The sequence below is a fragment of the Moschus berezovskii genome, chromosome 1, assembly GCF_049115385.1.
Source record: "Moschus berezovskii isolate FMDL1 chromosome 1, NW_MosBer_1.0, whole genome shotgun sequence".
NCBI classification, from domain to species: domain Eukaryota; kingdom Metazoa; phylum Chordata; class Mammalia; order Artiodactyla; family Moschidae; genus Moschus; species Moschus berezovskii.
The window spans coordinates 12640598-12667766 of NC_142460.1; the positions used below are offsets into that span (position 1 = coordinate 12640598).

Sequence of the window (27169 nt, forward strand, 5' to 3'; positions counted from 1 at the left end):
AATTCCATGGACTCTGGAGTCTGCTGCTGCTGCTGCTAAGTCACTTCAGTCATGTCTGACTCTGTGTGACCCCATAGACGGCAGCCCACCAGGCTCCCCCGTCCCTGGGATTCTCCAGGCAAGAACATTGGAGTGGGTTGCCATTTCCTTCTCCAATGTGTGAAAGTGAAAAGTGAAAGTGAAGTCGCTCAGTCGTGTCCGACCCTTAGTGACCCCACGGACTGCAGCCCACCAGGCTCCTCCGTGTATGGGAGTTTCCAGGCAAGGGTACTGGAGTGGGTGCCAGTGCCTTCTCCTGGTGGCCCATAAAGAGTCAGGCCCGACTGAGCAACTGACACTCTTTCAGTCTTCCCGTGGTCCTGTACATCAGTCTTCCCGTGGTCCTGTACAGATGTGAGAGCTGGACCATGAAGAAGGCTGAGCATGGAAGAATTTATGCTTTTGAACTGTGGTGCTGGAGAAGACTCTTGAGAGTCCCTTGGACTGCAAGGAGATCCAACCAGTCCATCCTAAAGGAGATCAATCCTGGGTGTTCTTGGAAGGACTGATGCTGAAGCTGAAACTCCAATACTTTGGCCACCTCATGCAAACAGCTGACACGCTGGAAAAGACCCTGATGCGGTAAAAGACTGAAAGCAGAAGAAGAGGGAAACAGAATGAGATTGTTGGATGGCATCACTGATTCAATGGACATGAACTTGGGCAAACTGCAGGAGATGGTGAGGGACAGGGAAGCCTGGCATGTTGCTAAAAGTCGAACAGGACTTGGTGACTGAACAATAACAACAGAGCAGAAGAATGACAGAATAAAAGCAGTACTTTAGGAAAATTAATCTGACAACAATATATGGGATGGATTTGAGGGCAGAAGGATGTCAACTTCTTCAGATACAAGCAGAGCAGAAACTTCTGAAGTATTTGAGGAATAAGGTTGCACAGGAGGACACGAGGTGGCTTTTCAGAACGGTAAGGGACGGACAGAAGCAAAGCCCACTAAGACTACAAACTAATTAGATATGATGAGGAAGGGAGCGAATTCCTAGGTCTAAGAAAAAAATCCTAGAGATGATAGGAGGGAAGGTAAGAACGGCTAACTTCTGCTAGGGCAAGAGGATGCGTTGCGTTCTTCCAGACATTCAACATGTTGGGAAGCAAAGTATTCAAGGCAGTAGGAAGTGGAGAATAGAAACATGAGAATGTGGTAAAAGGCACAGAGCGACAGTAACCCTAATTTTATTCAGTTTTTTTAACTTGTTATTTCATATTGGAGCACAGGTGGTTAACAATGTTGTGTTCGTTTCAGGTGGACAGCAAAGTGATTCAGTCACATATACACGTGTCTACTCTCTTCCCACTTAGGTTGCTATACAATATCGAGCAGAGTCTCCTGTGCTGTACAGCAGGGCCTTGTTGGTTATCTATTTTAAATACAGCAGTGTGTGTATGTTGATCCCACGCTCCAGAGTTTAGCGTGCGCTATGAGGACGTAATAGGGCAAACCTGGAAAAGGGAGGGAAAGGATGAGTGAACAGTACAGACTGAAGATTAAACCCTGCTGTCTGATGAATGCTGTAAACACACCTGTGGAAAGAACCAAAAATGAAATGCATTGACTGGCTACATTCTTCAGCGGAGTCCAGAAGGATGCCTCACAAAAGTGTCACAGTGCCCAAAGATAAAGAGCTCACAAAGGTTACCCAAGCAGCGCCGTACAAAGTAAATAGGAAACCATAATTTGTAAATTCTGTTCCTCTTCTTGTTTGAATAAGTAAGAATAAGAATATAAGCGAAGTACCTGAGAAAACCATAAAACGTTTAAACACAATACTTCCTATCGTATTATTTCACTAAAAGAAAAGGCTGGGACATTTTTCTTTTAAAGTGTCCAAATGCTAGAATGCACATAAATGCCCACAGAGGCCAAAAACAAAAACATCCTCATCTATTCTTTACCCTTTATATAAACCACAGCACACCCCTCATTGTTTCATATCTATATTACTGCTTATTTCTGTATTTTATTTTCTGAGGTTTTGCTCAGTTATCTACATAAAGTAGGTATTATGCTTTGATAATTACCAATTTCAATAAAATATTTCAATGAGAAATTTAACAGGTATTGTACATACTTTTACAACACACACACACAACCTACTTTGAGGCTAATTTACAAGGCAGAGTTCACACAAGAGCATGAGAGAGAGGAGAAACACAAGGAAAAGAGGGATCAAGACAGACCCTCCTCCCCACTCAGAACACCACACGGAGATGCTGATGCGAAACAAGGCTGTTAAAAGCTGTCTTCCAGAGAACACGTTATCTGAAGAAGCCCAAGAAAAATTTAACTGTGAGACGATTTAGGGACTCTGATGGGTAGAGAAAAGCTCTCTAAGGTCTGATCGTTGTTGTGATACAGAAAGCGGAGACACGCTCATTCATCAGCCCAAGCAGCACTTGCTCCGATATGAGTAGGTGCATGTATGCAGGCCACGTGGGGGTCACGCTCGACTAGAAGATATTTAAGCTAATCAATACGTCAGATATGTTCTTAAAAACGCTAAGTGGGTGTTTATGTGTGTTAGGCTTTCTGTACGGCATATTAATGCACTTTTCCTGTATGATATAGTGAACTCGGCGATGATAAATACGTGCTGTGTCTGCCGCCTACATTTCCACCAACAGCAAATGGAGTGTAAAACTGGCATTGTAAACGGAAAAGAAAGAAATTAACTTTAGAGGTGTGGAGCCTGCGTTTTAGGTATTAGGCATTACTTAAGTAAGTCTAAACTCTGAAGGATTCACTATTAAAGACTCAACTATCTATAAATTACCAAGTATCCAATATCTAATTAAAATAAGATAAAGGATTAAAAATCACAAATTGCTCTTTTTTAGACTGTCCAAAGAACAAATTAATCTATTTGAATACAAAATTATATTCTGTGCTTTGGGGAAAATTCCAGATGACAAACTTAGTTGAAGAGTAGACAAAAATGGCAATTTGCTCTCTAGACACACATAAAATACATGATTGTTTTCTTCAATTAATGTAGTTTAGTCTACAAAATTAAAAATCTCAAAAATGTGAAACAAAAATACTCAACTACTTACTTTATTAAAAGGGCTTCCCTTGTGGCTCAGCTGGTAAAGAATCCGCCTGCAATGCAGAAGACCTGGGTTAGATCCCTAGGTTGGGAAGATCCCTGGAGAACGGAAAGGCTACCCACTCCAGTATTCTGGCCTGGAGAATCCCGTGGACTAATCCACGGGTCGCAAAGAGTCTGACAAAAAGGCAGCAGTGATAACAAAATCTGTTTCTATAATATAAAAACCACACCCTCTGAAAAAAAATCAGAAGCTATTTAAATGAATGCAATGCCCAGGGACCTCTTTGATATAAAGTCTAAAGATGGGGAGTGGGCACTGGGGGGAGAGCGGGTCTTAATCCCTCCTCTTTCCATGCAGTGGTCTAAGGACAGCATCACAAGGAACAACACAAATTTGGACAAAACTTCCTGAGTTGCCTTGCCACTAAACACTGAGGAACAAGAGTATGGCAGAATTCAAAGGCAAAGACTAAAACAGTGATGGCAGTCATCACACCACTAAACATGTGGCTCCTTTATCTATAACAAACGGGCAAAAAAGAAACAACATACATTTCCTCCTTGCTGACTTCTGACAAGTTAAGTCAGGGAAACGATTCAGGACCATTGTAAAAGTGTCAAAGGGAACCAGGAAAGGGAACAGAAAAGGAAAGAACTGAAACATAAATTTAAAAGAGAGGGAAGAAGAAAGTTGAGTTTGGGGTTTTATTTGTATTTTAAGTAAATTCAACTGGAAACTCAAATTGGATAACCCTACAATTTAACCCCAGCGGTGCAGAAGCGAGAGACGCCGGCCCCGGCGCAACCGACCACACAAAGAGGCGCGGCCAAGAGGAGCTACCTCACGCCTGAGGCCAGCGCCAGCAGCAGAAAGGAGCTACCCCACGTCCAAAAGGCGGTGGCTGCGCGGACACAACAGGGCCGAGAGGAGCTACTCCACTTTCAAGGTCAGGAGGGGCGGACTTGAGGAGATAACCCTCGTCCAAGGTAAGGTGCAGCAGCTGCGCTTTGCTGGAACAGCTGTGAAGAGATATCCCATGCCCAAGGTAAGAAAAACGCGAATAAGACGGTAGGTATTGTGAGGGGGCATCAGAGGGCAGACACACTGAAATCATAATCACGGGCAACTAGTCGATCTGATCACATGGACCACAGCCGAATGTGGTCCACTGGAGAAGGGAATGGCAAACCACTTCAGTATACTTGCCTTGAGAACCCCATGAACAGTATCAAAGGGCAAAATGATAGGATACTGAATGAGGAATTCCCCAGGTCGGTAGGTGCCCAGTATGCTGCTGGAGATCAGTGGAGAAATAACTCTAGAAGGAATAAAGGGATGGAGCAAAAGCAAAACCAATACCCAGCTGTGGATGTGACTGGTGATAGAAACAAGGTCCGGTGCTGTAAAGAGCAACATTGCATAGGAACCTGGAATGTTAGGTCCATGAATCAAGGCAAATTGGAAGTGGTCAAACAGGAGATGGCAAGAGTGAACATAGACATTCTAGGAATCAGTGAACTAAAATGGACTGGAATGGGTGAATTTAACTCAGATGACCATTATATCTGCTACTGTGGGCAGGAATCCCTTAGAAGAAATGGAGTAGCCATCATGGTCAACAAAAGAGTCCGAAATGCAGTTCTTGGATGCAATCTTAAAAATGACAGAATGATTTCTGTTCGTTTCCAAGGCAAAAAATTCAACAGTACAGTAATCCAAGTCTATGCCCCAACCAGTAACGCTGAAGAAGCCGAAGTTGAATGGTTTTATGAAGACCTACAAGACCTTTTACAGCTAACATCCAAAAAAGATGTCCTTTTCATCATAGGGGATTGGAATGCAAAAGTAGGAAGTCAAGAAACACCTGGAGTAACTGGCAAATTTGGCCTTGGAGCACGGAATGAAGCAGGGCAAAGGCTAATAGAGTTTTGTCAAGAGAACGCACTGGTCATAGCAAACACCCTCTTCCAACAACACAAGAGAAGACTCTACACATGGACATCACCAGATGGTCAACACCGAAATCAGACTGATCATATTCTTTGCAGCCAAAGATGGAGAAGCTCTATATAGTTAGCAAAAACAAGACCAGGAGCTGACTGTGGCTCAGATCATGAACTCCTTTTTGCCAAATTCAGACTTAAATTGAAGAAAGTAGGGAAAAGCACTAGGTCATTCAGATATGACCTAAGTCAAATCCCTTATGATTATACAGTGGAAGTGAGAAATAGATTTAAGGGACTAGAATTGATAGATAGAGTGTCTGATGAACTCTGGACGGAGGTTCGTGACATTGCACAGGAGACAGGGACCAAGACCATCCCCATGGAAAAGAAATGCAAAAAAAGCAAAATGGCTGCCTGAGGAGGCCTTACAAATAGCTGTGAAAAGAAGAGAGGCGAAAAGCAAAGGACAAAAGGAAAGACATAAGCATCTGAATGCAGAGTTCCAAAGAATAGCAAGGAGAGATAAGAAAGCCTTCCTCAGTGATCAATACAAAGAAATAGAGGAAAACAACAGAAAAGGAAAAACAAGAGATCTCTTAAAGAAAATTAGAGATTCCAAGGGAACATTTCATGCAAAGATGGGCTCGATAAAGGACAGAAATGGTATGGACCTAACAGAAGCAGAAGATATTAAGAAGAGGTGGCAAGAATACACAGAAGAACTGTACAAAAAAGATCTTCATGACCAAGATAGTCATGATAACGTGATCACTGACCTAGAGCCAGACATCTTGGAATGTGAAGTCAAGTGGGCCTTAGAAAGCATCACTACGAACAAAGCTAGTGGAGGTGATGGAATTCCAGCTGAGCTATTTCAAATCTTGAAAGATGATGCTGTGAAAGTGCTGCACTCAATATGCCAGCAACTTTGGAAAACTCAGCAGTGGCCACAGGACTGGAAGAGGTCAGTCTTCATTCCAATCCCAAAGAAAGGCAATGCCAAAGAATGCTCAAACTACCGCACAATTGCACTCATCTCACATGCTAGTAAAGTCATGCTCAAAATTCTCCAAGCCAGGCTTCAGCAATATGTGAACCGAGAACTCCCAGATGTTCAAGCAGGTTTAGAAAAGGCAGAGGCACCAGATATCAAATTGCCAACATCCGCTGGATCATGGAGAAAGCAAGAGAGTTCCAGAAAAACATCTATTTCTGCTTCATTGACTATGCCAAAGCCTTTGACTGTATGGATCACAATAAACTGTGGAAAATACTGAAAGAAATGGGAATACCAGACCACCTGACCTGCCTCTTGAGAAACCTGTATGCAGGTCAGGAAGCAACAGTCAGAACTGGTCATGGAACAACAGACTGGTTCCAAATAGGAAAAGGAGTACGTCAAGGCTTTATATTGTCACCTTGCTTATTTAACTTATATGCAGAGTACATCATGAGAAACGCTGGGCTGGAAGAAGCACAAGCTGGAATCAAGATTGCTGGGAGAAATATCAATAACCTCAGATATGCAGATGACACCACCCTTATGGCAGAAAGTGAAGAGGAACTCAAAAGCCTCTTGATGAAAGTGAAAGAGGAGAGTGAAAAGGTTGGCTTGAAGCTCAACATTCAGAAAACAAAGATCATGGCATCTGGTCCCATCACTTCATGGGAAATAGATGGAAAAACAGTGGAAACAGTGTCAGATTTTATTTTTTTGGGCTCCAAAATCACTGCAGATGCTGATTGCAGCCATGAAATTAAAAGACGCTTACTCCTTGGAAGAAAAGTTATGACCAACCTAGATAGCATATTAAAAAGCAGAGACATTACTTTGCCAACAAAGGTCCATCTAGTCAAGGCTATGGTTTTTCCCGTGGTCATGTATGGATGTGAGAGTTGGACTGTGAAGAAAGCTGATCGCCGAAGAATCGATGCTTTTGAACTGTGGTGCTGGAGAAGACTCTTGAGAGTCCCTTGGACTGCAAGGAGATCCAACCAGTCCATTCTGAAGGAGATCGATCCTGGGTGTTCATTGGAAGGTCTGATGCTAAAGTTGAAACTGCAATACTTTGGCCACCTCATGCGACAAGTTGATTCACTGGAAAAGACTCTGATGCAGGGAAAGGTTTGGGGCAGGAGGAGAAGGCGACGACAGAGAATGAGATGGCTGGATGGCATCAGCGACTCTGTGTACATGAGTCTGAGTGAACTTCGGGAGTTGGTGATGGACAGGGAGGCCTGGCGTGCTATGATTCATGGGGTCACGGAGAGTCGGTCACGACTAAGCGACTGAATTGAACAATTTAATGGCCAAATTACAACATTCCTACGAGTTAAAAGACCTTGTAGAAGACAAAACACTTCACCAATCCCTCCAAAGAAGCCTGTGTCTTAATCCCTTAGACCTGTTACTTCACAAGGTCATTTGAAGAAATGATTATTGACAAACTTTGGGCTGGAGAGATTATCCTAGATAATCTTAGGGAGCCGAATCTAATCACATGAGTCAAAAGGAAAGATGCAAGGAGAGAAGGGTCAGAAAGGTATAAAGGAGGATCCCAATAGCTGTTGCTGGCTTTGAAGCTGGAGGGAGGGGGCCATGAGCCAAGAAGTAGCTCTCAAAGAAGCTGGAAAGGGCTTCTGGAGCACGGGAAACAACCAAAAAAATGGAGACCTAGGTCCTACAATCACATGGAAGTGAGTGTTGCCAACACACTGAAAGAAGAGGAAACAGATTCTCTGACCTTGATTTTAGTCTAGGGAGACATATACTGGACTTCTGAATTATACGACCATAAAATTAAAAATGGGTGTAGTCTTAAAACAATAACTTTGCAATAATTTACCTGGGAACAATAAAAACCAAATACAGGGATGCTAAAGATAACTAAGGCAGGATAGTAAGCATTCAGACTTAAATTGAAGAAAGTAGGGAAAACCACTAGACCATTCAGACCTAAATCAAATCCCGTCCAGTTATACAGTGGAGTGACAAATAGATTCAAGGGATTAGGTCTGACAGAGTACCTGAAGAACTATGGATGGAGGTTCGAGACATTGTCCAAGAGGCAGTGATCAAGACCATCCCCCCAAAAAAAGAAAAGCAATAAGGCAAAGTGGCTATCTGAGCAGATCTTGCAAACAGCTAAGAAAACAAGCTAAAGGCAGAGGAGAAAAGCAAAGATATAACCATCTGAATGCAGAGTTCCAAAGAATAGCAGGCAGACATAAGAAACCCTTCCTAAGTGATCAGTGCAAAGAAACAGAGGAAAACAACAGAATGGGAAAGACCAGAGATCTCTTCAAGAAAATCAGAAATACAAAGGAAACATTTCATGCAAAGATGGACTCAATAAAGGACAGAAATGGTATGGATCTAACAGAAGCAGAAGATATTAAGAAGAGGTGGAAAGAATACACAGAAAAACAATACAAAAGATCTTCATGACCCAGATGACCATGATGGTGTGATCCCTCACCTAGAGCCAGACATCCTGGAATGTGAAGTCAGGTGGGCCTTAGCAAGCATCACTACAAACAAAGCTAGTGGGGGTGATCGAATTCCAGTTGAGCTATTGAAAATCCTGAAAGATGATGCTATGAAAGCACTGCACTAAATATGCCAGCAAACTGGGAAAACTCAGCAGTGGCCACAGGACAGGAAAAGGTCAGTCTTCATTCCAATCCCAAAGAAAGGCAATGCCAAAGAATGCCCAAACTACCGCACAATTGCACTCATCTCACATGCTAGCAAAGTAATGCTCAAAATTCTCCAAGCCAGGCTTCAGCAATATGTGAACCGTGAACTTCCAGATGTTCAAGCAGGTTTTAGAAAAGGCAGAGGCGCCAGAGATCAAATTGCCAACATCCTTTGGATAATCGAGAAAGCAAGAGAGTTCCAGAAAAACATCTACTTCTGTTTTACTGACTATGCCAAAGCCTTTGACTGTGTAGATCACAATAAAATGTGGAAAATTCTTCAAGAGATGGGAATACCATGCCACCTTATCCGCCTCCTGAGAAATCTGTATGCAGGTCAAGAAGCAACAGTTAGAACTGGACATGGAAAAACAGACTGGTTCCAAATCAGTAAAGGAATATGTCAAGGTTGTATACTGTTAACCAGCTTATTTAACTTATATGCAGAGTACATCATGAAAAATGCCGGGTTGGATGAAGCACAAGCTGGAATCAAGACTGCTGGAAGAAATATCAGTAACCTCAGATGTGCAGATGACACCACCCTTATTGCAGAAAGTGAAGAGGAACTAAACAGCCTCTTGATGAAAGGGGAAGAGGAGAGTGAAAAAGTTGGCTTAAAACTCAACATTCAGAAAACTAAGATCATGGCATCTGGTCACATCACTTCATGGCAAATAGGTGGCTAAACAGTGGAAACAGTGAAAGATATTACTTTTTTGGGCTCCAAAATCACTGCTGATGGTGACTGCAGCCATGAAATTAAAAGACACTTGCTTCTTGGAAGAAAAGCTATGACCCAATCTAACAGGTATTAAAAAGCAAAGACATTACTTTGCCAACAAAGGTCCATCTAGTCAAGGCTATGGATTTTCCAGTAGTCATGTATGGATGTGAGAGTTGGACTATAAAGAAAGTTGAGTGCTTAAAAATTAATGCTTTTGAACTGTGGTGTTGAAGAAGACTCTTGAAAGGCCCTTGGACTATAAGGAGGTCAAACCAGTCCATCCTAAAGGAAATCAGTCCTGAATATTCATTGGAAGGACTGATGCTGAAGCTGAAACTGAAACTCCAATACTTTGGCCACCTGACGGGAAGAACTGACTCTTTGGAAAAGACCCTTGATGCTGGGAAAGATTGAAGGCAGGAAGAGAAGGGGACGACAGAGGATGAGATGTATATACAGCATCACTGCCTCAATGGACATGAGTTTGAGCAAGCTCTGCGAGTTGGTGAAGCTCAAGGAACTCTGGCATGCTACAGTCCATGTGGCCACAGAGTCAACACGAGTGAGCGACTGACCTGACTGAGTAGGCACTCCATGGGCTTCCTAGGTGGTGCAATGGTCAAGAATCCGCCTGCCAATGTAAGAGACACAAGAGATACAGATTCGATCCCTGAGTCAGGGGTCAGGAAGATCGCCTGGAGTAGGAAACCGTAACCCACTCCAGTATGCTTGTGTGGGAAATCCCATGGACAGAGGAGCCTGGCAGGCTGCACTCCATGAGGTCGCAAAGAGTGACAGGGTCGAGTACACACATGCACGCATGCACATGTACACACACACACAGAGCAGGCTTCAAGGACCGTCTCAGACAACCTGGGCTTGTGATCACCCACTGCACAGCTGCACCTGCAAGCACAACAACTCACCAATACATGTTTCTGAACAGAATCATTTTATCCAATAAAGAACTCAAACCTCTAGCATATCAATGAAAATTTTAATCCAAATCATATTTAGTTAACAAGTCTTAACTAATTTCCAGAAAAGAAACCCCACAAGAAGCTGCAAATAGTCATCAAGTATGTTTATTCCCCAGGAAAATTAAAATGTCAATTCAAGTATTCAGGTCAGTTCAGTTGCTCAGTCATGTCCAACTCTGTGACCCCATGGATTACAGAACGCCAGGTTTCCCTGTCTTTCACCAACTCACAGAGTCTACTCAAACTCATGTCTATCGAGTTGGTGACACCATTCAACCATCTCATCCTCTAGCATCCCCTTCTCCTCCTGCCTTCAATCTTTCCCAGCATCAGGGTCTTTTCCAATGAGTCAGTTTTTTGCATCAAGTGGTCAAAGTACTGGAGTTTCAGCTTCAGCATCAGTCCTTCCTAATGAATGAATATTCAGGACTGACTTCCTTTAGGACTGACTGGTTTGATCTCCCTGCTGTCCAAAGGACTCAAAAGAGTCTTCTCCAACATCAAAGTCAAAAGCATCAATTCTTTGGTGCTCAGCTTTCTTCAGAGTCCAACTCTCACATCAATACATGACTACTGGAAAAACCAAATGCTTTTAATTCATTTGGTAAAGAATGCACACGCAATGCAGGAAAGGCCGGTTCGATTCCTGGTTCAGGAAGATTCGATGGAAAACGGATGGGTTTCCCACTCCAGTGTTCTTGGGCTTCCCTTGTGGCTCAGCTGGTAAAGAAACCGACTGCAGTGTGGAAGACCTAGATTCGATCTCTGGCTTGGAAAGATCCGCTGGAGAAGGAAAAGGATACCTATTCCAGTATTCCGTCCTGGAGAATGCCATGACTGTGCAGTCCTTGGGGCTGCAAAGACTCGGACATGACTGAGTGACCTTCACTTTCACTTTCATACTTGTGACACATTTCAAGTACCAACATCTACTAATTTATTTCATTCTGTATCATATCTTTTGTTTTTCCTGATAAAAAACTTCCTATCACTAGTAACAATTCACAATGAACTAAAACAGAGATGGAAAGTTCCCTTTCCTCATCATGTTATGATTCTATTAAAAAAAAACAAAACAATAAAACACTCGTTCACTAATTTAGCCAGGGGAGGTCAGAGAACATGTATCAGTGGAAGAGGGAAGCGTTAGACTGAAACTTAGCCTCTACTTTAAGATGAGAAAAATGCATAAACATTAACAAACAAGAAAAGAAATAAAAATAGAAGAATGTTCTTTATCATTGAGAAAAAGGAACCAGAGGTCCAGAAAAAACAGTATCTTCTCTTTCAACACAAGTTACTCCTAAAGAGATCTGCATTTTGTTAAGCTTGAAAGACTATTTCTGGAATAATCTACTTAAGAATAGTCATTGTGAAACTGAATATACATTTTTTAAACTCAATGTAATTGTCACTAAATTCAATTTAAAATTAAATATAAAATTATTGGACATTGTACATATCTCCTCCATTACATATTCTTTAAGAAGTAGCTTCCTTTTTGTACACAGCATAGAAAAAGCAAAAGACAGTATTACTTACTCAGTTGTGTCCACCTCTTTGCAACCTCATGGAGTATAGCAGGCTCCTCTGTTCATGGAATTCTCCAGGCAAGAATACTTACAAACATTACTAATTTCTATTTCTGACATTAGATGACAAGAAAAAAAAATTGTCAACTGACTTTTTCTCTTTTTAAACCTGCTGAGGTCCTCCAATATCTAGCACAGAACCTGGCTCATATTCAGTTCAGTTCAGTCGCTCAGTCGTGTCTGACTTTTTGCGACCCCATGAACCACAGCAGGCCACGCCTCCCTGTCCATCACCAACTCCCGGAGTTCACTCAAACTCATGTCCATCGAGTCAGTGATGCCATCCAGACATCTCATTCTCTGTCGCCCCCGTCTCTTCCCATCCCCAATGATCGCCGAAGAATTGACGCTTTTGAACTGTGGTGTTGGAGAAGACTCTTGAGAGTCCCTTGGACTGCAAGGAGATCCAACCAGTCCATTCTAAAGAAGATCAGTCCTGGGTGTTCATTGGAAGGACTGATGCTAAAACTGAAACTCCAATACTTTGGCCACCTCATGCGACAAGTTGACTCACTGGTTCATATTGGAAGTGAAGTCGCTCAGTCGTGTCCGACTCTTTGCAACCCCGTGGGACTGTAGCCTACCAGGCTCCTCCGACCATGGGATTCTCCAGGCAAGAATACTGGAGTGGGTTGCATTTCCTTCTCCAGGGGATCTTCCAGCCCAGGGATTGAACCTGGGTCTCCTGCATTGGAGGCAGACGCTTTAACCTCTGAGCCACAAGGGAAGCCCATTTAGGTACTCAGTAATCACACACATCACCAACTCAAAGGACGTGGGTTTGGGTAAACTCCGGGAGTTGGTGATGGACATGGAGGCCTGGCGTGCTGAGGTTCATGGGGTCCCAAAGAGTCGGACACGACTGAGCGACTGAACTGTACTGAACTGAGAGATCTCTTCAAGGAAATTGGAGACACCAAGGGAAATTTTCATGCAAAGATGGGTGCAATAAAGACCAGAAACAGCAAAGACCTAACAGATGAAGAAGAGATTAAGAAAAGTTGGCAATAATAAACAGAAGAACTGTACAAAAAGCTCTTACTGACCCCGATAACAACATAGGTGTGATCACTCACAAAGACCCAGAAAACCTGAAGTGTGAAGTCAAGAGGGACTTAGGAAGCAGGACGAGGAACTAGTTAGTGGAAGTGATGGAATTCCAGCTGAGCTATTTCAAATCCTAAAAGATGATACTGTTAAAGTGCTGCACTCAATATGCCAGCAATATTTGGAAATATTTGGAAAACTCAGCAATGAACACTATACTGGAAAAGGGCAATTTTCATTTCAATCCCAAAGAAAGGAAATGCTAAAGAATGTTCAAACTACCAGACAATTGCACTCATTTCACACGATAGCACAGTAATGCACAAAATCCTTCAAGCTAGGTTTCAACAGTACATGAACAGAGAACTTCCAAATGTACAAGCTGGGTTTAAAAAGGCAGAGGAACCAAAGATCAAATTGCCAACATCCACTGGATCACAGAAAGAGCAAGCGAATTCCAAAAAATATCTACTTCTTCACTGACTATGTTAAAGCCTTTGACTATGTGGATCACAACAAACTGGAAAATTCTTAAACAGATGGGAGTACCAGACTACCTTACCTGTCTGCTAAGAAACCTGCATGAAGGTCAAAAAGCAACAGTTAGCACCAGACACAGACCAACCGACTGGTTCAAAATTGGGAAAGGAAAACTGTCAAAGCTTTATTGGCTTTTATTGGCTATATTGCCACTCTGCTTATTTAACTTACATGCAGAGTATAGCATGCAAAACACCAGGCTGGATGACTCACAAGCTGGAATCAAGATTCCTGGAAGAAATATAATTACCTAAGATATGCAGATGACACCACCCTTATGGCACAAAGTGCAGAAGAACTAAAAAGCCTCTTGATGAAAGTCAAAGAGGAGAGTGAAAAAGTTGGCTTAAAACTCAACATTCAGAAAACTAAGATCACGGTATCTGATCCCATCACTTCATGGCAAACAAAGGGGGAAAAAGTGGAAATGGTGAAAGATTTTATTTTCGTGGGTTCCAAAATCGCTGTGGATAGTGACTGTGGTCACAAAATTAAGACGCTTGCTCCTTGGAAGAAAAGCTATGACCAACCTAGACAGCATATTAAAAAGCAGAGACATTACTTTGCCAACAAAGGTCCGTCTAGTCAAGGCTATGGTTTTTCCCGTGGTCATGTATGGATGTGAGAGTTGGACTATGAAGAAGGCTGATCGCCGAAGAATTGATGCTTTTGAACTGTGGTGTTGGAGAAGACTCCTGAGAGTCCCTTGGACTGCAAGGAGATCCAACCAGTCCATCCTAAAGGAGATCAATCCTGGGTGTTCATTGGAAGGACTGATGCTGAAGCTGAAACTGCAATACTTTGGCCACCTCATGCGACGAGTTGACTCACTGGAAAAGACTGATGCTGGGAAACACTGAGGGCAGGAGGAGACGGGAATGGCAGAGGATGAGACGGCTGGATGGCATCACCGACTCGATGCACATGAGTCGGGAGACGGTGAAGGACAGGGAAAGTCTAAAGGCTGCAGTCTGTGAGGTCGCAAAGATCAGAGGCTACTTAGTGACTGAACAACAACAACATTCAAATCAACACACTAAGTAAAACAGAACTTAGTTTGGAGATGTTGGTGACAGACAGCAAGGCCTGGCGTGCTGCAGTCCATGAGGTCGCAAATAGTTAAACAGGACTGAGCAACTGAACTGAACCAAAGTAAAACAGATTACCAGAATTAATACGGGTGGGCCTGATCAAACTGGCTTTAGTCCTTTATTTTAAAATAAAGGACTGATCTCCCACGAAGAAGAGGAAATTCTGCCAGCAGACTGCCTTGGGACTTAAAATGTAACATCAGCTCTTGCCTGTTAGCATACCCTACAGATAATGGGCTTGTCAGTCTCCACAGTTATGCAAGTCAATTCCTTAAAATCTCTTTCTATATACACACACGTGCGCGTGCACATATGCAGAGCTTATTAGTTCTATTTCTCTAGGTAAATCTGACTAATACATCAACCTGATCAATGAATTGGAGTTAGATCATAGCCGATTTCCCATCTCTAACCAAAGATAACTTTTTGAGTGTATATTTATAAAAAGAGCTGTCCAAAAATGAAACACAGTGGTATCTAAAGAAGGTTTCCTAACAATATTTCATAAAAAGGATGTTTTTATTGGAGGGGAGTCAATTTTGTTATGCTAAGTTCAAGTGTGTTTAACCATACTTAGTAGGTTACTAACATGCTAACACAAATACCATTCTAAGACAGTCAATCTCTTTATCTTGGGTTACATCAAACACTACTCATGAAGAGAGAAGATACAGAAATTTCAGTACACATCCTAAACTCTCTATTCCAGCAACAGCAGATGGGTTTTCTCACATGGTAACTCTGATTGGCCAGTAACTGCTCCCTAAACTAAAGAACATTACGGAACTGTCTTATGGCTAAGCAAGAACAAATACCATGAACTGATGTCTGCAATAAGCAAAGAAAAGGGGATGCATGTAAGATACATATCTGCCAATTCTACATTCTGGAGCACTCTGCTGAGAGCCAAGTTACACAACTGGTTCTCCTCTGGACCATGGCAGGGTTTATAACACAGGGGACACATGTATGGAGGTAAGGAGGAAGGCTGAGCCCAGACCATACCATAACAGCAAATTCCACACTTTGACAGCATACCTTCTGACTTTTGCACTTTACAGAGTTAGAATTTTCTCATTAAATCAGGTGGCAAATCCCACAGACAGAGAAGATTGGCAGGCTACAGTCTATGGGGTCGCAAACAGTTGGACACAACTGAGCACACACAAATAGATCATAGAAGATAGGTAATGTAACATTATTCATTGAAGAGAAAAATAATCCAGAATTAGCTATTTGAATTAAGGTGTATGTATGAGTGTTCAGTCACAGCTGACTCTTTGAGATCTTATGGACTGCAGCCCACCAAGCTCCTCTGTCTATGGGATTCTCCAGCCAAGAATACTGGAGTGGGTTGTCATTTTCTTCTTCAGGGGATCTTCTGAATCCAGAGATCCTACACTGGCAGGTGGATTCTTTACCCCTGAGCCACCTGGGAAGCCTCCAAAAGCAAACCAGCATCTGAATTAAGGTAACTAATTATGATAGGAAATCTCAGATCTGGTCAAAATCTTCCAACTAAAATTTCCTCTCACATTGGACCTCTTTTAGAATTTGGCTAATGTTACAGTTCTGGGGCTGAGAACGGTAATGCAATAAAAGAGAGCACTATGAAAATTAAAAGACAAAAAGAAGGAAAACATAATATCTAATATTAAGATAATTCAGTCATTACACCTTTTGAAGAATTCTGCATTTAAAAAAGAACACATGTCAGTCATCAAAAACTATCTGTCATTTGATTCCACCACAGTTCCGGCTAAAAAATAAAACAAAAATTCATAATTTTCTCTTTAAAGCAAAAATTCAATTTTCTTTTGTCAAACAAAAAGGAAATATTTTTAAATAAAATTTTTTCGTAAAGAAACAATTATCGGAGTTTCATTATTCCTAGGACTGTGAAGAAAGCTGATCACTGAAGGATTGATGCTTTTGAACTGTGGTGCTGGAGAAGCCTTTTGAGAGTTCCTTGGACTGCGAGGAGATCCAACCAGTCCATCCTAAAGGAGATCGATCCTGGGTGTTCATTGGAAGGACTGATGCTGAAGCTGAAACTGCAATGCTTTGGCCACTTCATGCGACGAGTTGACTCACCAGAAAAGACTGATTCTGGGAAACACTGAGGGCAGGAGGAGACGGGAATGGCAGAGGATGAGACGGCTGGATGGCATCACCGACTCGATGGACATGAGTTTGAGTGAACTCCAGGAGTTGGTGATGGACAGGGAGGCCTGGTGTGCTGTGATTCATGGGGTCGCAAAGAGTCGGACACGACTGAGCGACTGAACTGAACTGAACTGATACCTAGGATAATGCAATCAATTAGGTATTAAGCCCCTACCACGTGAGATTCTCTTCGTTTTCTGAATGTTGAGCTTCAAGCCAAACTTTTCACTCTCCTCTTTCACTTTCATCAAGAGGCTTTTGAGTTCCTCTTCACTTTCTGCCATAAGGGTGGTGTCATCTGCATATCTGAGGTTATTGATATTTCTCCCACAATCTTGATTCCAGCTTGTGCTTCTTACAGCCCAGCGTTCCTCATGATGTACTCTGCATATAAGTTAAATAAGCAGGGTGACAATATACAACCTTAACTTCGGCCACCTCATGCAACAAGTTGACTCATTGGAAAAGAGTCTGATGCTAGGACGGATTGGGGGCAGGAGGAGAAGGGGAGGACAGAGAATGAGATGGCTGGATAGCATCACCGACTCGATGGCATGAGTTTGAGTGAACTCCAGGAATTGGTGATGGACAGGGAGGCCTGGCGTGCTGTGATTCATGGGGTCGCGGAGAGTCGGACACGACTGAGCGACTGAACTGAACTGAACTGAAGGTGAGATTCTCATAAAGAAATACAGTAACTCCCATTAGGCACAGGATAGTCTGCCAGAAAAAACAGAAACTCATAAATAATTCAGCCTCAAACACTGGTTATACAGTCCTGCACTCACACTTCACCATTCCTATGCCTCTCTTTCCTTTATTTACTTACATTGACAATTATTAAAGTTAGAATATGTAAATGAAATAATCATATGTAAGAGCAAACTTTATGCATACATGGAGGGAATGGCTTAAAAAAACCCGTTTAGAAAGACAGTTAAGGTCCTACCACTAAGGTATTCTTGAGGGAATTATTATTTTTGAGGATACCAGGGATCACTCACTGCACTGACTACTTCTTTAAAGGGCCAAATCAGTAGCCTTGGTCCAAGAGAAGAGCATTATACCATTAAAAGATTTTTCACAAACTCCATTCTGAGCATCATCCACAGTGTGAGCAGATGGTGGTGATGCAGGCCACAGACCAGGTACGAGCATGACTTCCAGAGCCCAGCAGCCTGCCTTTGTGTCCTGGCTGGATGTTTCAGGAAACATTACCTCACAGTTTCTGCAACTATGTTTTAGGGAAACTTACTTTACATTCTCTGCATCTCAGCTACTTCATCTGTACAGTGGGGACCTAACTGATAAAGTGGCTGGGAGGATCAGATGTGAGAACCCGCAGAAGGTGCTCAGAACAGTGCCGACACTGAGGGAGCACTCCTTCAACACTATACGTGCTCCACCTCCCTCCTTCCCCCTCCCATCACTACTAACCCGTCTGTATTCTGTTCTCCCACAGCAATAAGGCCACCTTTGCAACAGTTCTAGGCATCTGCTTCCCAGAGCATTTTTTCCCCCTTACACAGTTTGCTGGAATATTTTATTTGTGGCTGGCTCTGACTTTATGTTAATTGTGCTTTTTGTTTCCTGCAAAAAATGCAGTGCCTTAGTATTGCTGTATTTAGAATTGTAAATTTCAAAATCTATAAATAAAAAGTTAAAATAAATAATTTTACAGGAAGCTAGTCCTGATTATAAATGCAGACTAATGACTTCTCCCCCACAAAAAAAGAATAAAAAGAAATGATCTGAAATAGCCCCAAATCCACTGCTTGCAAACAGTATTACACGGCATTACTTTTTTTATTGGTTCAAAATCAGGTAGTATTAATTATTAAGTAAGATCACAATGACTTCGTTTGTACAGATTTGAGGTTTGTGATATAAAACTGCAGCTATTTGGTGAACCGTATTTTAACATTTAAATACTTTTTAGATTTCTGTTTTTCCAATACTACAATAGGCTTCCCTTATGTCTCAGCTGGTAAAGAATCCACCTGCAATGCAGGAGATCTGGATTCGATCTCTGGGTTGGGAAGATCCCCTGGAGAAAGGAAAGGCTACCCACTCCAGTATTCTGACCTGGAGAATTCCATGCACTGTATAGTCCATGGGGTCGCAAAGAGCCGGACATGACTGAGCGACTTTCACTTAATACTACAACTCACAATACCGTTTCACAGGCATTTTTTCATCAGAAGATCAGAGCCAGCTGAGTGTGACCGCTGTGTTCCGGGAGGCGGTGTCCTCAAATCTGAAGTGCAGTCAGGCCAGGCAACTGGCCCTGGTGCTGGGTGTCATCACAGATATATTATTATGTTCAGATGATGCAATCCTCACAAATCCTTATCCTTAACTTCAGTATTTCACAGATGAAAAAACAAATAAGATTCAGAAAGACAAACTGACTTGAGAGCAAAGAGGGTATCTGGCAGAGCTAGGACCAAACCCCCATAAGTTTCCAATTTGCCCTAGGTTTTAAACCAGACGAATGCTTTTATCATGTAACATTAAAACCACGTATTCTTAATATAAAGCCTATGTTCCTCATAGAAAACAAATTAAAATTACAAATACTTTCTTCCACCTATTATTAATGGTTCCTTTAGACGTTACAAAAACTGTTAAGACATTAAATGAGACGAAGCAATTTCAGTTTCCTGTGGGTATTCTGTAGTACTCAAAGCCAGAAAAAAATCAACCTTCCCTTCTTTTCCCAGTCAAGTGCACATGGTTACTTCTCCAAAGAGTAACGAGTAGGCTAACGAAATCTATTTTTTAACATGGATTCACAAATAATGCTAATAACTCTATTTTGGAAAGGTTTTCTGGCTAGAATAATTTTAGCAAAACGGCCAAGAATTAATGGAGCAGGAGTGTGCTTCCCTCACTCTCTCTATTCCTCTATCTCAACTTCCCAGGAAAAACCCAACTGTCAACTCTCCAAGAGACGTTCTGGGGGCTATGCAGACCCTGCCATCACCAGAATTCACCTGCTTCTAAGCACAATGAAACAAACCCAGGTACGGAAAAATTCATAGTATCGTTAAATTGCCAAATGTGAAATTTGAGATGCCCTTTATAGCAAGTGCAGATTTGTAGAAAGGAGTCAATTCTCCAGAAAACGGCCACTATGATGGCTTGGATTCTCAATGTTCAGCCTTACAGCTGCATGACTGTAGACCTAAACTTTACATTTACTGTGGAAATGCCCCTCACCTAGTCTTCAGTGTTCATCCATACGCTCAGTCAGTACTAACCTAACATCAGGTACTATCCTAGATGAAAATGTTTCTATTAAAGAAACAGAGCCACTGACCTCAGTAAGTTTAGTTTGCTGGTGGTATTTACAGCAGTAGGCATAAACCTCCTCCTCCTCTTTGCAACTATAACTGATGGCGTTCCATATACAGATAGCGGCATGATAGATTTTTATTGAGAAAGTCTACCATGTGACTCTAACCTCAAATGGATGACAAGTGATCTATTACTTACAAATTACAACAGAAAGTTCATTCCATGGCCCACTTCCCAGATATTTCTTCTCTCATAGTTGAAACCCATTTAAAATAGTTTGTACAAAAAAGGGTGAATGTTTGGAACACTGCATAACTTACATTTTACACCTTGGAAATATGGCCACATCTGTGTATGTGTGTGTGAGGTCACGATGGCACAGAACCCAGACACCCCATTTATTTACCTTCACTGTCACTGTTAGATTTCATCTGTTTCTGGTCCTCAAATTCTTCCATAAACTAGTCCACTATAGCAGAGACTGATCGATAACTCGATACAACTGGCATAACGTGCATTATTTCTGTGATTGTTATTAAAAGATGAGCAGGAGAAACATAACAAATGGCAGTCAGCAACAAGGTACTGAGCAAAACATGTTCTAATATACGTCTACCCAGAACTTCACCCAAGAAAATTATTTCTAAAACCAAAAAGACTTCCTTACAATAAAGGAGCATTTTTTTATGGTTTCACGGGGTAAGTGTGAGAGCACACTATCAGAGTTCCAGAAGAATGGGCTTTTCAAAACTTATTTGAAATAATTTTATGCTTACAGCAAAGTTGCAAATATAGTCGAGTTTCCATATACTGTTCACCTTGGTTCCCCTAATGCTAAATCATATGTAATAACTCCAGTACAATTATCAAAACCATAAAATTAACACTGGTTCAACACTGCCAGCTCTATCCTCTGTAAAGTTACTATTTTCCTCTTTGTAATTGTTAAACATTTTAGAGAGATACACTTAGACTACTAGATATTCTGTCTCTCCTCAAACCCTCCCCCTGTTGGTGGCGTCCATGAACGGACCCTGCCTGTAACGCTACTACACTTAGACCACTAGATATCCTGTCTCTCCTCAAGCCCTCCCTCTGCTGGTGGCGTCCATGAACGGACCCTGCCTGTAACGCTACTACACTTAGACCACTAGATATCCTGTCTCTCCTCAAGCCCTCCCCCTGTTGGTGGCGTCCATGCCTGTAACGCTACTACACTTAGACCACTAGATATCCTGTCTCTCCTCAAGCCCTCCCCCTGTTGGTGGCGTCCATGCCTGTAACACTACTACACTTAGACCACTAGATATCCTGTCTCTCCTCAAGCCCTCCCTCTGCTGGTGGCGTCCATGAACGGACCCTGCCTGTAACGCTACTACACTTAGACCACTAGATATCCTGTCTCTCCTCAAGCCCTCCCCCTGTTGGTGGCGTCCATGCCTGTAACACTACTACACTTAGACCACTAGATATCCTGTCTCTCCTCAAGCCCTCCCCCTGTTGGTGGCGTCCATGAACAGACCCTGCCTGTAACACTACTACACTTAGACCACTAGATATCCTGTCTCTCCTCAAGCCCTCCCCCTGTTGGTGGCGTCCATGAACGGACCCTGCCTGTAACGCTACTACACTTAGACCACTAGATATCCTGTCTCTCCTCAAGCCCTCCCTCTGCTGGTGGCGTCCATGAACGGACCCTGCCTGTAACGCTACTACACTTAGACCACTAGATATCCTGTCTCTCCTCAAGCCCTCCCCCTGTTGGTGGCGTCCATGAACGGACCCTGCCTGTAACGCTACTACACTTAGACCACTAGATATCCTGTCTCTCCTCAAGCCCTCCCCCTGTTGGTGGCGTCCATGCCTGTAACACTACTACACTTAGACCACTAGATATCCTGTCTCTCCTCAAGCCCTCCCCCTGTTGGTGGCGTCCATGAACGGACCCTGCCTGTAACACTACTACACTTAGACCACTAGATATCCTGTCTCTCCTCAAGCCCTCCCCCTGTTGGTGGCGTCCATGAACGGACCCTGCCTGTAACGCTACTACACTTAGACCACTAGATATCCTGTCTCTCCTCAAGCCCTCCCTCTGCTGGTGGCGTCCATGAACGGACCCTGCCTGTAACGCTACTACACTTAGACCACTAGATATCCTGTCTCTCCTCAAGCCCTCCCTCTGCTGGTGGCATCCATGAACGGACCCTGCCTGTAACGCTACTACACTTAGACCACTAGATATCCTGTCTCTCCTCAAGCCCTCCCCCTGTTGGTGGCGTCCATGAACGGACCCTGCCTGTAACGCTACCACTGTGGTGTTGACCATGGTGGTTTACTTTTTCCCTCATTCCTTCTACATTTATTAATTGTGATTCCGAAGAAAAGCTTTTAAACTATTTCAAACATCAAGGTCAAAAATAAAGCCAAAAAAACAAAAACAATAAATGTAGTGGACAACAGTAGTTGTCTTAAGTTAATGACCTTAACTCAATGAATCAGATGTCAAGCAGTTCCTTTTGAAGGATCCGTGTTTAAGTTGTTAATGACATCTGTCAGCAGCTGTAGTGTTTTGTTTCATATAATTGTAGCCTCATTTTTTATCACAAGTAATGCATCATGATGCATATTTAAGGTTTTCCAAATAAAGTGTCTTGAGTAATCTGTTCTGAAGTAGCTAATACCACAGCACATTTGACGCTAAGGGGTAAGCATTCCTTGGAAACCAAAGCAACAAGGACAGCACAATATTCTGCCCCTGCAAACCAATCTCATTCCTCTGAAGCCACCCACATAAAACATCAAATTACTCTGGTAAGGAGATATCTCTCAAAACAGTGAATTCCAAAACTCTGCTTTTCAAGACTATTATTCCTGTGATAGGACGAGCACCGACCACTATGAAAACAGAACCTTCTTCACTTACTCTTTCACAAAAGGAACACCTGTCAATTTCATTCTAACAGGCTTCAAGCTTATTTCTAAAAGTTTCCAGGAGATGCCCTATTTATCAAAACTTATTCTCCTTGCATCTTCATTAAATATGGCAGTCTTACACTAAGATCAAAGAAATGTCAACCAATTATTGTATAAGAGTACTTCTTATCATCTAGTTTTTCATACTAAAACCCCAGTAAACTGGCAACGAAAGGAGTGGCTGACACATAACAAATACTCACGTATTCTTTAGTGAGTAACTTAGTGGTGAACAATTCATATACAATGTATAATTGATACACATCCATAATTCCTTCTGGACTACTTTCACTGCAAGCTAGAAGGTCAAACATATTTCTTCTTCTGCACATTCAGAAATCTATACATTTTAGTTCTTTCTTAGGAAAGACATGAAAATGACTTAGAATATAGTCTAAATGACATGGCAATACATCCTTGAAGTTTATCCCCCCAAAACTGCATTATATTTGTAAAGGACAATGAATCATACTTTAAAGTGATTTACTTACACAATGGATATTTGGATGATAAAAAGAGATGAGAAAACAGGAAACCTCACACATATTCTTGATTTTACAAATTACTGTCATGATGAGTCGTGGAAACTATTGCAACAGGATTATAGTGGTAGGCTTTGCATGACTTCGTTTTTTGTTACAAACCTTAATTTATTAAACCACCACCACCACCCTTGGTCTAAAGCTTTGCCATGAACAAGATTTAATTTAAGAGTCTTGACTATTACATGGAACACTGAATAAGTTGTAGTGGTCATTTTCTTCTTCATATTCTTTGAAAATAAAAATTACTTTAATAGATAAGACTGCTAGCTTGTGCTTTAAAACATTATTCCTAAAACTGGAAATGTATTTTAGCCTAGAGTGGAAAGACGAAAGTTGGTGTGCACTGGTTAGGTCTATGTTTAGGAAAGAAAACTGCAATCAAAGCTTCCCCTTTGCTCAGATCCCAAAGGACCAGAGGGTAATTCTAACCAGCAGGGGGAGATGAGGAGGAGACTAGGAAGACAAAGAACAGACTACAGGCAGGAAAAGCAGTCATAATTATAGCTGGGGACTCAGAATTTGTTAAAGGAAGTCTACTATATAATTATATTTGAGAATTTAGCAAGATGCCCAGAGGCTGACTCGCAGCTGTCAGGAACTGGTAACTCTACTTCTGTTCATGCAGAGACCACATCGGCTACTAAATCCACTGTGTAGACTTGACATTTAGAGTAAAGAGAGAGATCTTCTCATGACACTTCTGTTTCTTACAATGGATGAAGGCGTCCATTTCAACAAAACAACTCTGTCTTCACCTTCCTTCTCAGACCAAGCTCTCCCCCTCCAGCCTCTGGCTCTGAGAGAACCAGACATTCTTATGGCAAAGCTATTATCTCAGTGAACATCTCTTCTCTGGTTTATGATCAGGTCAAGAAGCAACGCAGCTGCAGCCTCACTGAAAAACCCAACAGGCCCACAACAGATTCACTCCCTCCCCACTCTTCCGCTTGCAAACTGTCCTTCTCCTTTCACCCTGTTCTTTCCAGTGGCATCAGAAATTACTCAGTTAAGCATAAACACTCAGGATTTACCTTTGTTTTTTCCTCCCTGACTTCTTACCATTCACTTCATCAAATCTTATTAATTTCTGGTAAAATTCTACCATAACAGCTGAAGAATTGATGTTTTTGAAGTTTCCCAGTTACTCAAGATTAACAAAAACTGGACTAAAGACCATCCTTTATAGATCTCTTCTATTCTTAAATAAAGGACTTTCCTTTCTCATTCATCATCTTATCAACTTTTAAGTAGAGTTATCATTGCTCCTTTATCTATATGGAAAAGTATAAAGCAATTTAAAAAATCAAGACATTACCTTTAGCTATTTTGTGAAAACAAATCATTACAAAAGAAGGTTCAAAACTATATAAAAGTCTCAAATGTGAAATTAAAAATATACTTAAAAGTATAAAAAGCTTCCATATACTGTGTTAGAGATAGTTGCTCAGTCATATCTGACTCTTTGCGACCCCATGGACTGCAGCCCACTGGGCTCCTCTATCCACGGGATTCCTAAGGCAAGAATAGTGGAGTGGGTTGCCATTTCCTTCTCCCACGGAATCTTCCCTAACCCAGAGATCGAACCTGGGTCTCCCACATTGCAGACAGATTCTTTATTGTCTGAGCCACCAGAGAAGTCCCCCATACACTGTAATACAGGGTATTTGTTATAGGCATTTCCTTAAACTAGTAAATTTCCTGTAGAGTGCAAGATAAATTATCCAACATAAGGACAGAGCATACAACATCACCTGATAATACATAAGATACAACAAAACTCTAGGAATCTAGCACTGTATCTTGTTATTATTACAAATGGGAAAAACGGGTAAAGTCTGTCAACAATCAAATCCAGAAAAAATAGCTTAATCAGAATGACAAATACTTCCAGGTTTTGATACATAACTCACTCTGACATGTAAAATCGACAGAGTATTTTTACTCTGAATTTTGTGGTAACTTATTGTTCTATAAGAATATAAAAATCAATCAAATGAAAATCAGTAAAATTAAAGAATACTTGAACCAGAAAGCTTGCCAGAATGACCATATGATCCAACAATTCAATAACTACATGTACGTGCGTGTTTATTCACAGCAGCAGTATTCACAAGAGCCAGAAGAGACCAAGAGACAGACATCCATCAGCCAACGAATGGACAAAGAAACTGGTGTACACACACACAGTGAAGTGCTGCCCGACCACAGAAAAAAAGTGCTAGATAAACGCTAAAGTACGGATGAACCTGACAAACACTACACTAGCGAAAGAAGCCGGAAATGAACACTTACTGCATGATTCCATTTATATGAAATATCCAGAATCAGTAAACCAGAGAGGCAGATTGGGCGTGGGGTTTGGGAACTGGGAGCAACTGATTAATGGGTGCAGGTTCCCTTTGGGGTGATGAACACGCTTCAAAACTAGAGGTGCTGGGTTATACAACACTATCAAAAGGACCACATGCCACTGAACTGTCACTCAAAAGAGTTCATTTCATGTACGGGACTCTCACCTGAACTTAAAAATTAAATGGTAAATAAATAAGCAGTCTCCGTACCAGTAATAAGACAACATGGACCACTTTCAGGATACACTGACACTACCTCGGCAGTGTCCTTCCCAAGAATGCTTAACCACAACCTGATCATAAGAAAGCCTAAAGTGAAAGCTGTTCAGTCGTGTCCAACTCTTTGTGACCCCACAGTCCATGGAATTCTCCAGGCCAAAACAAGCCCAAACTGAGAGAGAGTCTACATTAATGATCAGTACTCTCTACAAGCCTCAAGGTCACTAAAAACAAGGAAAGACTGAAGAATAGGACACTTGAGGGAAGACTAGAGAGACATGGCAATAAATGCAATGTGAGTTCTGAGGCTGGGTCCTGAAACAGAAAAGGACTTAGGAGAAAAACTGGTGAAACCTGCATAAAATCAGTAATTCAGTTAACAGGACTATATCAATGTTAATTCCATAGTTTTGGAAACTATACTATACGGGGTTATATAAAGTGTTGCCTGGAGGAGGGCATGGTAACCCATTCCAGTATTCTTGTCTGCAGAATCCCCATGGACAGAGGAGCCTGGTGGGCTGCAATCCGTGGGGTCACATGGAGTCGGACGCGATTGAGCAACTAAGCACAGCACAGAAAAATGTTTCCATTCGGAGAAACTGGGTGATAAGCACTATTTTTGTAACTCTTCTGAAAGTCTAAAATATTTCAAAATAAAAGGCAAAAAGAGGACTAAGGAGACTTTGCTAATGGTTCAATATTTAGACTGCACTTCCAGTACAGCAGGCACAGATTCAGTCCCTGTTTGAGGAAATATCCTGCATGCTATAAGGAGTGCTCAATAAATAACAAAATAAAAAGACGGGAGGGAGAGAGAGAAGAGCTTCTTTTAGCAACCAACTTTAACTTCCTCCATGAACATCTACATTAGGAAAATGT

General features: G+C 41.9%; 1 protein-coding gene across 15 annotated transcripts in view; it reads right to left on the bottom strand.

The window, feature by feature from the left end:
* Positions 1-27169, bottom strand: part of TBC1D5 (TBC1 domain family member 5) — a 623629-nt gene that overhangs the window by 488671 nt on the left and 107789 nt on the right. For 4 of the 15 annotated variants that reach the window (XM_088835352.1, XM_088835387.1, XM_088835348.1 and 1 more), the window contains one exon: positions 3112-3157. The exons of the other annotated variants lie outside the window; for them this stretch is intronic. The gene's annotated coding sequence lies outside the window, so the exon portion shown is untranslated. The remainder of the gene's footprint in view (positions 1-3111; positions 3158-27169) is intronic. 15 annotated transcript variants of the gene reach the window in all.